We start from the raw sequence: 14935 nt of genomic DNA on the forward strand, positions 1-14935 counted from the left end.
ATCTATACATGTGTATATATATATATGTATGTGTGTATACATCATATTATATGTTCATATATGTATATATGAACAGTCCTGAATTGAAACTCTGGGCTGTTAATATTGTTTTTAGCAAATAGTGTACTAATTCTCCCCACCTGGTCTGAGAAGAAAGCACAAGTTAGAAACCATTTGACAGCAACTCTCCCATATCTCCCACCTACAACACAGTAGCTAGTAGAAGTGTCTCAAGCCCCTGTCCTGAAGCCCTCCCTACCTTTCTAGTGGAAAAAATAACAAGCCATACTGAACCTCCAATACGGTAAAAAATGAGGGCAGAGGGCAATTTCTGCTCTTTTCTGGTGGTATTGCTCAGAACTTCTCAAGTGAGAACCTCTGTTTTGACAGGATTACTCTATCTACTCATAGGAACAGTCATAATTTTCCACATATTCCTTGATTTCCTATCATCTCTTTTGAGTTGTATAAACAAACCTTACTCAGTAAAATGGAAAAATACCTCATGTTGTAAGATGTGGTTCATCTTTGGAATAGTGATTTGGAGCATCGTGTAGGCCTAACTAGAATGGATTTGTACTATTAGCTCTACCACTTCATAGTGGGTGACTGTAAGCAAGCTATTTAATCTTTCTGAGCCTCTGTTCCCTTTTTTGTAACATGAAGCTAATATGGTTTACTTGAAGAATTGTAGAGAGAATTAATTATGACATATAAATATCTCTGACATATATGTTGGTAGTGCTCAAAATATGACCAGTTCCTACCTGACTCATTGCACTGAGTCATTTTGTAGTAGAATAGCTCTAAGTCAGACAGCGAATGTGATTTGCCTCAGGTCACATTTCTGAGTATGACTCACTTACTGAACAAATCTTCTATGTTGGACTCTGTGCTAACACATGTGGCTGCAAGCAAGTAATGTCCTTCAGGAAGTTCAAAGCCCACTGTAAAGATGATAGGTAAATGAATCACTACAACCTGAAGGAATGTCTTTTATGAGAAGTCATCAAATTGCATGTCTTCATGCAGTGAACATACCAGAGTTGCCAGGAGCTAAGGAAAGGGGAAGAAGCAAAAACCTCTGTGATCTCAGCTACTCAAGGCATAGATAGGAAGATAAAGGTTCAAGGCTGACCCTGGGCAAAAGCACAAAACCCTATCTGAAAAATAACTAAAAGCAAAAAGGGCTGGTGGCATAGCTGAAGTGGTAGAGAGCTTGCCTAGCAAGAAGAGCAAGGTCCTGAGTTCAAACCCCAGTACTAAATAAATAAATAAGATAGCTAACTCACAATATTGTTGAACAAATGAATGTAAAAGACTTAGCATTTTACCTAAACTGTACTACTGTTCATTGTATTACATTTGTTGTTATTAAAAATACGTTTTCTTATACAGAAAGTGGAAGTGTGTTAGAATCAGATAGAACCCCAGTTCCACTCACCTGAAGGTTACTTTGGGGTATAAATGAGAAAGATGATTTGAAGTAATGCTTGGTAACTTCCTGCAACTAACAAAACTATAACCTTGGGCAACTTACTTAACATCTCTGTACTTCACTTTTCTCCTCTATGAAATGGAGATGATAGTAGTTATCTACCACATACAAATGTGGATGTTAGATGACTAAAGGATTTTAGGGTCCTACCTGGTAAAGTGGTCAGTGAAGGTTAGCTAGTATTGTCATTGTTGTTGTTGTTATTTTTATTCCATACAAAATAGTCTTCTTGTCTTCCCACGTTAGCAACTGAATTCTGAGGAGAGAAATGTCTCGCTTACAGAATATGGAGCAGAATATATAAACAGTTAAAATTCTCATACATCTTAACCAAATTAGTCTGAGTCTAGAGGTTTATAATTATGGGAATTTTCATGAAGTAATATAAAATTAGGGCTACTGTATAACAAATGAACTCTAAAATTTGCCACTTAAAACAACACTTATGTATTATCTCACAGTCCTGTGAATCAGAAGTACAAAGCACAGCTTAGCTAGGTCCTCTGGTTCATAATGTCTTAAGGCAGCAGTCAAGCTGTTGGCTAGGGCTCGAGTCTCATCTGAAGGTTGGAGTGGCAAAATATCCATTTACAATATCAATTCCATAGTTGTTGGCTAGATTCAGTTGCTGGGATGGAGAGTCTCAATTCCTTATAAGCTTTGTCCTGGAGATCACCCTCAACTCCTTGCCACAGGAGCTTATCCAGAATTAATTTTGTTTCATTAAAGCCAGGAAGAGGGAGTTGACTAACAAGATAGAAGTCACAATCTTTTGTAAGCTAATCACAAAAGTGGCACCCCCTCCATATTGTCATATCCTGTTGTTTAGGAGCTAGTTATTCAAGGTAATAATAGGCAGTGATTATCAGGAGACAGTATTACTGAGAGTCATTTTTGATGCTTCTCCCTACCTTTAGCCTTCCTTCCATTCCCTTTCCTTTCATCCCTCCCTACCTATATTATTCTCCATTTTTATTGCATTTGTCTATCTACTTAGTTCTAATTTTTGGTGAAACTGACTCTAGTCTCCATATTCTGGACTTAATACCTGCTGTGTACTTTTCAGTTTAGGCTATGGCTGATATACAGTAAGTGCTTAATAAATGTATGTTTGAATTCAATTTACATTTAATGCATAAAAGAACATTTGAAAAGAGTCACCTTTACCTACCACCTTAATATAATCACCATTTTGGTTATGTTTAGATGCCTATAACCACTAAAAAGTTCTCTTTATTCTGTTCCTACATATTTATGATAATGCTAGGTATATAGCAAGTGTTTTTCCAATTTTGATATTTTGAAATATTGATATTTTATTTATCTAATATGGGAAAATGTTTGACATCACTTTTCTCTGGGCTTCATAACTGTCCAAAGTGCCTATGAAAGAGTTTGTCAAATCGACAAACCCACTTTTGAATGAATAAGAATGCATAAATGTCCTGATAAGGTAGATTTTTTCCCCATTTCAGTTTATTCCTTGAATTGATATGGCAACAACTAGTTCAGAACTTTAAAGCTTTATTTTAATATCATGTATGTTATGTTCATTGACCACACCCAGATTATGAAAGTTTGAACTAGTGGGAATAGCTAAAGATCAGTAGTAATGAAACATTGCCTAAGTAAGTACTTAATGCATCTTTACACACATCAAAGGTTTTTCCAGAGGACATTCCTTATGTAGTGTCAATAACTTCAACTCAACTCAGTACTAAATGAGGATTGCTAGATGTTTTCTATTCACCTTATTTCTTCTAAGCTCACATCTTAATCATAGACTCGGATTTCCTGTTCTTCTCGGCTCCAGGATTTTAACCAGCTTTTCTCTTCCTGGTGGCTACAACTAACCATTTCATCAATTGTCACCTTAAGACTGATTGGCCATGGCCAGATACAGTCTCCTTTATCCAAAATCCTCACTTATTTTCCACGTATTCTTTTTATGTCATTGCTTACTCGATATTTTATTTTCCTAAAATAGGAATTTTTTATTGCTATTATAAAATTTTAAACACAATACATAAGAGATAATAAGCTAGGCTTTATTAAAATTAAGGACTTCTGCTATGCAAAAGACATTGTAAAGATAATGAGAAGACATCTCACAAAGTAGGAGAAAATATTTGTAGTAGACTCATCTGATAAAGTACTGTTAATTAAAACATACAATGAAGGTCTGGTGGAGTGGTTTAAGTGGTAGAGTGCCTGCATAGCAAGTGTGATGTCCTGAGTTCAAACCTTAGTACCACCAAAAAAAAAAAAAAAACCCAAAAACCAAAAACAAACAAAAGAAGAAGAAAAACCAAAAAACATACAATGAACTCAGAAAAAACAGTAGTAAGAAAACCAACAGATTTATTTAAAATGAGTCAAACCTTAATAAAGACCTCATTAAAGAAGATATACAGATGGTAATGAGCAAATGAAAAGTTGTTCTGTATCATATATTATCAAAGAAATGCAGACTAAAACAACATAGCTCTACACACTTATTAGGATGGTCAAAATCTGTAACACTGGCAATACCAAATACAAATGCTCACAAGATGGGGAATATCAAGAACTTTCATTGATTGCTGGCACAAAATGGCACAGCCACTTTGGAAGACAGATTAGTCATTTCTTACAAAGCAATAGTCTTAATCATGAGCTCTAGCAGATGTGTTCTTTGGTATTTACCCAAAGGAATTGAAAACATATATCCACACAAAAACCTGCATGTGGACATTTACAGTTGCTTTATTCATAATGGCTAAAACTTGGGAGCAACTAAGACATCCCTTGGTAGGCAAATGGGTAAACTGGTGTATCTTAACAACATACCACACTGAGCAATAAAGAGAAATAGTTCTCAAGTCATAAAAATGCATGGAGGAAGTTTAAATGTATATTAGTAAATGAAAGATGTCAATCTGAAAAGGCTATGTACTATATGATTTCAAGTATATAACATTCTGGACAAGTTAAAACTTTTTAAGAGATCTTAAAAAGATAAATGGTTATCAGAGGATGGTAGAAGGGAGGAAGTGAATAGGTGGAAAGTAGAGTAATTTCAGGGTAGTGAAAATATTCTATATGATACCATAATGGTGGACACATGTCATTATACATTTATTCAAAACCATAGATATACAGCACCAGGAGTGATCCCTAATGTAAACCGCGGACTTTGGGGGACATAATGTGTCATTACCAGGTCATTAATTGTAACAAATATATCATTCTAGTAGGAATGATGATATTGGTGGGGGGAGCTATATATGTGTAAGGACAGGGAGTATTTGGGAAAGCTCTGTAACTTCCTCTCAATTTTGCTATGAACCCCAAAATGCTCTAAAAATAGTATTTAAAAAAATAACAAAAAACAATAGAACCAGGGATCATGATGTATGCCTATATACCTCAACACTCGGGATGCTAAGGCAGGAAGATTATGAGTTCAAGGCCAGGCTGGGTTATATAGGCGACCCTGTCTCAAAAAACCAAAACAATAAAATGAAAATAATACAAGTGAACATGCAGTACAAGAAAGAATCAAGTAACTACATTAATGTGGAATATGAACTCCCCCATTCTACTCCCAGCAATAATTGCCTTTGTTAACTTTTTACAGTCCTTCTGGTAGATGTCTTAATGTTTTATTAAGGAAAAGCACAATGGAAAGAGAAATGGTGTAGTGAATCTCTGTGTACCCATTACCCAACAATAATTGTTGTTAATATTTTGCCAATTTTGCTTCTGCTTTTGTTTATCCTCAATTGGTTTTGCCGCTGGAGTATATCAAAACGAATACTAGATATCATTCCTTCTATAAATACCTTGGTATACAGCTAACAGATAGCTATATTTAGCATAATTTCAATATGATTACCTTCTCAAGAATTAATAGTCAAGTTTAAAAATTTCAAATATAAACATATTTGTCTTTTTATAGTCAATATACTTAAATAAGGATCAAAATATATATATGTTGTACTGCTTGTTTTAATCTGTAATAGTTATAACATTTAATTTTGTGTGCAGTTATTTGTCGAAGACATTGGTTCATTTGTCTTTTAGATTTTTCTACATTGCAAATTTAACAAATTATTTTCTAGTCATGTTAACTTACTCTTCTATCTTTGGGATTCACCATTTTGTTTTTGGTTTGTTTACTGATCTTTTATTATAGAATGATAAAGATACTAACTTCCTTTATGGAATGATGTTTTAAAATGCATAAAAGAAAATACACAGGAACTAAAAAATTGAAGGACAATATCAAGATATAGTCATCAGAAAAAAATGTAGTAATATATATTAATATGTTAGTCAGAATTTTTGTCACTGTGACAAATACCTGAGAGACACAGTTTAAAGGAGGAAAGATTTATTTTGACTCATACTTTCACAAGTTTCAGTCCAGGATCACTTGCCTTTGTTGATTTTGAGCCATGATAAGGCAGAGTATCATGGCAGAAGCTCATGATGCAGCAAAGTTGCTCACCTCATGGTGGCCAGAAGGCAGACAAATAGATAGGAAGGAGCCAGGACAACATGTACCCTTCAAAGACTCACACTCACTGACCTGCTTTCTCCAATCAGACCCACCTCCTAACAGCCCATTCAGCATGATAAATATTAATGGATTAACCTATGGACATCCTGATCCAACAGCCTCTCAAGAGAGCCACCAGTTGAGGATAAAGCCTTTATTACGTGAGCCTATGGGCCGGGTTGGGGGGGGCGAACTTGGCATCCAAACCACCACAGCTCCTTTTATTAATTTTAAGATCTAGAGGAGAATCTAGTAATTCATAATTTCTAAATAGTGTGGAGCACAAATATTTTGAGATATTTGTAACTACTGCTATGCAATAAAGGTACATACGAATTCTATTATGTCAAAGTCATAGGAAATTTTTCTACTGTATAGTGTATTGGTTGTACTCATAATTTAAGGAAGTACTAAATTGCTATTATAGGACTCTGAAAACAAAGATGTATTTTTTTTCCTCATACATGTTCATGTGAATTCTGAATTCTACCAATGGGTTTACCTGAAGTACACAGGCAGTGCTATGTACTTCCTACAGCATTACAATTTAATGCCTTGTTGCACTAGTTCTAGTTATGATAAGCTTGCTTAGCAGGTTCAGTGGCTGTCAGTCTGATCCATTTATTAGAAATTTCCCATCGGCCTTTCTCCTAATGGCTTTAGGGTTCATTGATGATCGTTGTCTAGGTTTATGGTATTATTAGACATTGCAAAAAAGTAATCCTATAATTCTATCATTCTTCCTGTCTTTATTACCTGTAATATTTCCTAATATTTCCATAAATAAAAATGTGGCTGCCTTGAAATCCAGTTCATATTATAAAAATATGACTAATACTTGAGTCTTTTTTAGAATTTTCAGAATAATACACCGATTTGCCAGTCTTCAATAGTGATTAATGAGCTTTGCTTGTTGGCATTTACTTATTCATTTATGTATTTGTTTTTTATTTTGCATTTAGCTTGAGGAACACTGTGGATTAATGGAAATGTATTTACTTGATAAATTTTAATCAGTAATAGCTATTCAGTTTAATGTTCAAATTGTTTCATGTTAGGTCCCTGTAAGTTGGCTTTTATGTCCTTTGGAAATAACTACATTTGTCTTGACCTTGCTTTTTGGTGCAGTAAAACATCCTAGGCTTAGTTTGCACCATACTTGCTTCAGACTTAAATCAGATGTTTTTAAAGAATCATTGATCCTAGTATTTGGGAACCAGAGCCTGATCATTTGAACTTTTTATTTCTAGAAGGTTGTCATTATTTCTAGGTCTTTTCAGTGGACAGAGTTGATTTCCAATTGTAATTTCAGCCTACATAATTTTTCTTGATCTCTTTGACTTTACACCTGGATTGTTTGTCTTATGCCGAATGTCTTCCTTTCTAGTGCCTGTGACGTAATGGCTTCTTTGCTACAACCCACTATATATATATATAATATATATATATTCAAAATAACAATACCAGTATTACATCGTATAATAAAACCATTAAATCTAGCTTAAAATTTATTTGCAGATCATTTTATATTTGTAATATTTTTCACTAAGCATATACCAAATACTGCATTTTAAAGTTATTTGAAATGATTATGTTCTGTATTTAGTTCTATCAACACTTTAGTATACAGCTAGATTCTTTTCAATTTGTATATAATTTATAGTGATAAATTGTGACTTCATTTTTTGATTTGAAAAGAAGTGTATAGACCTGTATGATTCAAAGCTAAAACTTATAAGATATACTGAAAAACTCTATCTTTGCCCTTTTGACAAAGATACAGTCCCTGTTTCTTTGCTCCCCCATAGGTAACCATTTTATTAGTTTGGTTAATCTTTTCAATATTTCTTAGTGAAAAATAATATAAATAGGTAGGTCAATAGGTCGATAAATATCATAATATGTATCATATGTGTGTGTATATTTGTACTCTTTCTTTCTTCTTCACTTTTTTTGAGATAGTCTCTGTGTTTGTACCCCAAGCTAGTCTTGAACTCTCAGTTCTCCTGCTTCTGCCCCCTAAATGCTGAGATTACAGGCATGCATCACCACTCACTGCTCCTCACTTCTTTTTTCTTTTCTTCTTCTTTTTACATAAACACTGCTCTGCACATTTTTGCTTTCATTTAATAAAATATATTTCAGCTGTGCTCCAGTGGCTCATGCCTGTAATCCTAGCTACTCAGGAGGCAGAGATCAGGAGGATTGCAGTTTGAAACCAACCCCAGGGAAATAGTTCATGAGACCCTATCTCAAAAAAAACCCCTTAACAAAAAAGGGCTGGTGGAGTGGCTCAAGATGTAGGCCCTAAGTTCAAACTTCAGTACCACCTATATGTGTGTGTGTGTGTGTGTGTGTGTGTGTGTGTGTGTGTGTGTGTGATTACTCCATACTACATATAATAAAAATTGTTCTAATGCCAAGTCCCTAAGTACTAGTCCATACTCCACCAATTATATACTTTTTCAACAGATTGGTTGCCCACAATTTTTTTTGTTTTGCTTTTCAGATTTTTTTTTATATCACTGGGATTTGAACTCAGAACTTTGCATTTACTAGGCAAGCTCTCTACTGTCACACCTCCAGTCCATTTTGCTCTGGTTATTTTGGAGAGAGGTTATTTTGCCAGGATGGCCTATGACTCTCCTATTTTAAACTTTCCACCATTGTTTGGATGATGGGCACGTGCCAAGATGCCCAGTTCCTTTTTGCTGAGATGGATCTCACAAACTGTTTTGCTCAGAGTTGGCCTAGAACTGTGATCCTCCTAATCTCAGCCTCTCATGTAGCTTGGGGTGACAGGTGCATGCTACTGCACCCAACTATTGTTTGAGTCTCCAAAACTATTTGCCCAGGCTGGCCTTGGAAACATGACCCTGCTTTCAGCCTCCCAACTAGCTAAGATTATAGGTGTGAGCCACTGATGTCTGACTGCTTTTTAGATTTGCTTAGACAAAAGTCTCACTATGTAGTCTAGGCTGTACTGCAAGTCTCTATATAGCCCATGTTGGTCTTGAACTCAAGATCCTCCTCCCTTGACTTTGAAGTGCTGGAATTACAGGCATGTACCACCACACTGGCTTATATTCTTATTCTGTAGTTTTATTGCTGATCACTACAATGTAATGGGCAGAAGTAACAAAAATAAAGTATATATTCAAATCCAGAATTTATAACTGCTTGTATTGGAGTCTAGCAATATAGCAGAGTGGGAAGCAGTTTAATATTAGTGGAATGGTTCTTACAACTTAAACAGATACAAGCAACAGTTCAGCTCTTCTTAGACTGATTACTTTCTATGATATCTCATTTTCTCATCTTTAAAAAGCAATAAGGAAACATACCTCTGTTTGCTATTAGGATTTATAGGAACTAAATGTGATAATGTATACAAAAGAAGGAGCAGAATATCTGGCCTGGAATATGTGCCTGTAAAAGTGTAGTCATTGTTAATAGTAATTTTACTGGTTGCCTCAATTTTTAAAAATTTATTAGCATATTATAGTTGAACTAATATACACTTACAAATGTATCTTAGATTCACACCCTACATCTTTTTTCTTTATTCCCCCTCCCTGCTTCTTAGAGCAATATCAAAAAGTCACATTGTTCCATTTTCATACATAAACACATAGCACTTCCACCATATTTTCCCTCCTTCACCCTTTCCTTATATCCTCTGCCCTCCCACTGTTACCAATCTCCCAGATAGGACTTGTTTTACCTTCTTGTCCTTCATTTTAAAAAGACATTTTTGTTTGTTTATGATGGTTATATAGGGAATTTCACTGTGATATTCCCATGTATATATATGTATTATACCCTGAATTGGTTCATCCCTCCTTTACTCTCCTTTCTGTCTTAGTCCTATTCTTGTGATTTTAATAGATTTGAATGTTCCATATTCATACTTCTATAGAAAGTACATCTTTACTCTCACCTTCCTTACTTCATTTAACCTCCCTCTCCATTAATGCCTTCCCCTTAGTGTGACCTGTTTTTCATTCTTGCCCTTTGTTGTTTAGGTGTCTGTTTATTGTTCAGTGGGATTTTTGCCTTGATCTTTTACCTGTAAATGTATTATGCTTAAGTCATTCCAACCCCCCTCCACTGCAATTCCTCACCTTTCCCTTATCCTATGTTGTCCAACAGTTTTCAGTGTGTTTCATTTTATCTTGTTCCTACACAGATGTGATGTATTTCATTAATATTCACTACCTTTCTTTCCTTCTTTTCCTCCTTTCCTAGTCTCCTCTTCCAGACCCATTTTTAGGTAAATATTCTATATATATTTATATGTATATATGATAATGCTTGCATTTATATTGGGCATATATTCCAAATATAGGAGAGAACATGCTGCCTTTGGCTTTCTGAACCTGTGGTTGCCTCAACTTTAAGGCAGGGAATCCCTGATGAATTTCAACCCATTATTTTAATTTAATATAGCTTTATTGTTATTGTTGGATGACTCATTAGTCCTCTTCCCATAACAGTGCAGCTACAGGGAAGAGGGCAGCTATTAAGAGAAGTAACTCAACTCTTGAATATGTTATACAATGCCTGTGAACATGTTTAAAAGTGATTTTTTAACCTGAGAATTGTTAGATTTTGATGAAAATAGGTAAGTGTGAAAGTGAGATTGTGATTCCCCTATGAAAGTGGTCAGAGGGTGGCAGTTTTATTTCCTAATGACTCCTCTAACAAAAGCCTCTAGCTGACCCCATCTCAGGTTCACAAACTTCCTGGAAGTTTGAGCCTGGCAACGTGCCTGGCACCAGGGTGGCCTGCTATGCCTTGTTGATCTGCTCTCTTGTCTCCAGGTCATGTCTGAGGAAAATCTGGGAGTTTTCATCTAAAGCAGCACATTAGCATCTCCAAAGCTTCTTGTTCCTTAAGCCCTTGCCAAGACTGATCCATTCTGAGCATTTGCCCTTTGGCCCCTAACCCTACAAATGACTAGAAGGAGGAAGAAGGAATTGGAAGGAACTAGTCTTTGAAATCCTGGAGGGGTAAGTTTTGAACAGAGTTTTTAGGAAGGTGAATGAACTGGATCCCAGGGAAGAGAAAGCAGGCCTATTAATGATGCTTTGAGCTCCATTGAACAGGAAAGGGCCTTTGGAGTCATATCCTGAATGGCTAATGAACTTTGACTAAGGTCTATCACTTTTCAGAGACTCTGTTTTAACAGCTTTAATATGGTTGTAATAGTTATAATATTTGTAGTCCAAAGCACTGTTGTGAGGATTCAATGAAAGCAACAATATTTTGTGGTTACCAAAAACTATCAGGTTGGGAAATGCAAGTTTCTTTTTCATTGTCTTGCTTTTTCAAGCACTTATCCCACTGCATCTTAAAGATGCAACTATGTGGCTACAACAATGCTGGTAATAGCTAAAACAGTAAGAATTGGCATCTCTTGGGTGGCTACTATGTGTCTGGCACAAGCATACATTATCTTAAATTTTAACAACATTGTATTATCAGTGACATTTCACTTATTTTTACACATAAAAACACAGAGGCTTCTGTTGAGGAAATAGCTTGCCTCTTGTCACATGTAGGCCTGTGGCTAGCTTATAAATCACTTATATGTGGATTAGGTAAAGGTGCTCTTCCACCCGAGTTCAAATACATGGGCAGAGCTTGGCAAGTAGAGCTGAGACTGGATTCAGTCTCCACTCAACCTGTTGCTATGTTACCCTTCTACAGGGCTCAACTTGCATAAATATACACAGAAGCCCTGATCATATATATAGTTTTGATAAAGATGAAGTTTAAACTCAGATCCATCTGATATTGACACCGTATCCTTTCTATTGCCATCTGGAAGTTTATCTTTTTCTGTCTCCTTTAAGATACAGGTCTATCATCTTCCATATATCCAGTTTCTCCTTCATCTCTCTGAATTTTCCTCCATAACTGATGCACTTAATCAAATCTCTACATTTGGGCACCGCTAAGATTAGAACTAATAGTTACTCGTATTTTCAACCCATATTGCCTTAGCTCAAACTTGGCACTGAATGGTCCTGAAAGCAAAGACTCATTCTGAATTTTATAAGTTGTTGTTCTAGGTTCTCTTGTATCAAAGCTAAGCATTTACAGTCTTCTCTGTTATCCTCAGTACCTAGCAAGTTCTTTGGCATGGAAGAATCAAATGTTTCCCAAGAGCAATCATCTTAAACAGGCACTAGAGGGCAGCAGGAGACCACACATGGCCTTTATTATTTTTTTACAGCCTGCAGTTATACTTACAACCTACTTTGTTTCAAGAGGCAGAAATAAATAATATGATTCTATGCTTTTTGGTCCCTGACTCTGGCCAAAACATCAGTCACTACGAGGCTATTAGGCAGTGCCCACAGAGAGTATGACTTTCCTCAGAAGATTAATTGCTTTCACTTGAAAACAGTTCTCCTGTAGGTTATACTTTATCATTCAGTAACTCTGTTCCCTCATCTGTAAAAGAGGGCAACAATTCCTACTTTGTAGGATGATGCTGAGGACCATATGAGATCATAGTTAACTCACCATCTCTCATTTGGTTCTCAGAACAGTTGAATAAGGATTTAGGGTCTCCATTTTACAAACAAGGAAACTAATATTGGAGAGGCGAAGTGACTTGCCTATGGTTTGGAATCAGGTATTCTGTCTCAATGGCTTTAGAGTTGTGTTCAGTTCTATCCCTATCTACTCAATAGACAGAAAGCAGATAAGTTTATAGATTCAGACATGCACAAAAATGGAATAATGGTGGGATGAAGACCAAGGGCCAGAACAAATGATCTTTGAAAATGCTCTTGTCATTGTAGAGTTTGAAATTCATTGAGTTCTTTTTTCTCATTAATTTTCCAAATAATCCAAGATTTAAGTAATAATATTATTGGCATTTTACAAATAAGAAAATGAAGCCTGGGGGAGGTTAAGTAACTGGACTCAAGCCACCCAGCTGAAAATGGAACTCAAACTCAGACATACCAGTATGGCATAACTGCCTTTTTGTGATTTTTTTTAGGAGGGTCTGGGATTTGAAACATGGGCTTCATGACTGCAAAGCAGACACTTTGGTTGTTTTGGAAATGAGGTCTTGCAAACTATTTGCTCAGGCTGGCCTCAAACCATGATCCTTCCAATCTCAGCCTTCCAAGTAGCTAAGATTACAGGCATGAGCCACTGGCACCTGGCTTCTATGAGTGTCTTTATTGTTTGTGAATTTAGTGAGAAAGCTGCCAAATTGGGTGAAATTGGGAATCATTAATTTGGAAGCTTTGTAAACCTACCCTTTTTTTTTTTTTTGAATCTCCATTGTTGCTTTTGTTTTTTCCATTCCCCAAATGTACATGCACAGCACGTAACACATACATCTTACAAGAAGCCACTCAAAAATATTCCACAATTTCTGTGATAGGGACTTCATCCACCTAGCTAGTTGATTAATCTTAGCATAACCCCCAAGTAGGGGGAAGACTTGAATTTTGCAGAAAAATAGCATAAAGAGAATTACTCTGGGCTTGGATATGATACTTCAGATGAGAAATGAAGTTTAACAGAGCTTTCCCAAAATGGGACTGGACAGCTAAAAAATTCCATACCACGAGAAGTGTCTGAGAAGGATTAGGAGGATGATTTGGGTGTGAAGGAAACATTAGGTGGGATTTCTGATCAAGTGACCTTTAAGATGCCTTCTACTTATGAGAACCTATTGGCTCATGGAAATGGGTGGAGGAGATTGGGGGTGTTGTGTGGGGGTGGCAGGTACAGGGAAGACACCAGTGTTTGTAGCAGAGAGAACTCATGGTGCAGAAAGGCAAAATTAGTGCTGAAATTGTTTCAGAGAGGAAATATGTACAGTGTAAGGAGCACTAAAACTGGGTTAGTAGCTGTGCGGCTCTGAGCAAGTGATTTCACCTTTGTGAGTGTGTATGAATAAAATACGGTGAAGGCCAACTGTCTTTGGTACTGCGGTGGTAAACTAAGTGGGTCTGGAGACTAATGAATGTGATACAAATAGAAGGATTAAAGGAAAAAGCAGTCAGGCATTCATTTATGCATTATTCAGGTATTTATCTGCAAACTGCATACACAGTTTCATACTGTGAGCTCTGTGTTGAGAATACAAATGCTGATTAAAACTAGCCATGGTTCTTGTTCTTATGGACCTGACAGTTTAGTTGGCAGGACAGATATTCATTTACCTCACACATTAACTAAAATTACAAATATGATAAGCACTATTATGATGTCAATAGTGCAGTTGTTAGTGGAAATTGAGAATAGTCAGAAAATAATCTATGAATATATATACATAGTATGTGTGTGTATTGATTTCCATGCTGCTTTTAATGTATTCACTGGAATGATTTTCCTCTACTACCCCATATGAAAATCATAGCAGGCCACATTCAATGTATTATCACTTGTGTAATAGACAGTGCTGAGTTCATTTTGCATTGCTAACACACTTTCAAATTAAGAAGTAGGATATCTACACCAAGATTTTATTCAAGTATCTAAATTTGATAAGCCAAATATCCTTGTTTTTCTTAGTGTGGGCATTAAGAATTGGGGACACGTTTGGCCTGCGTTCTATTTCTTTATCTTGCACTTCTACCTCCTCTCCTTCACAACCGAAGCAAAAAGAGAGAAGAATGGCAAGGATTAAGATGATCATACTTGCCCTGGTATCCTTCTACCTAGCTCTGCATTCTCTGGCCTTAGGAGGTTTTTAAAGTTGGTCCTTTCTCCTGGGAGCTTTTTTTAGTGGCTTTGTAGTGATTCCCATTGCTGCATTGGGATTTGTCTTTTGCTTCAAATAATCCCACTTACCATTTTTCTGGCTGATGATTTCATGAAGACTCACTATGGGTACATCCTCACCCTCTGTTAAAATT

General features: G+C 36.1%; 1 protein-coding gene across 6 annotated transcripts in view; it reads left to right on the forward strand.

Annotated features, from left to right (window-relative positions):
- Positions 1-14935, forward strand: part of Astn2 (astrotactin 2) — an 888234-nt gene that overhangs the window by 685865 nt on the left and 187434 nt on the right. The window contains exon 1 of one of the 6 annotated variants that reach the window (XM_074051158.1): positions 10886-11053. The exons of the other annotated variants lie outside the window; for them this stretch is intronic. The gene's annotated coding sequence lies outside the window, so the exon portion shown is untranslated. Of the gene's footprint in view, positions 1-10885; positions 11054-14935 lie in introns of those variants that run through there. 6 annotated transcript variants of the gene reach the window in all.

This window comes from Castor canadensis, chromosome 13 (assembly GCF_047511655.1).
Source record: "Castor canadensis chromosome 13, mCasCan1.hap1v2, whole genome shotgun sequence".
In the NCBI taxonomy this organism is placed as follows: domain Eukaryota; kingdom Metazoa; phylum Chordata; class Mammalia; order Rodentia; family Castoridae; genus Castor; species Castor canadensis.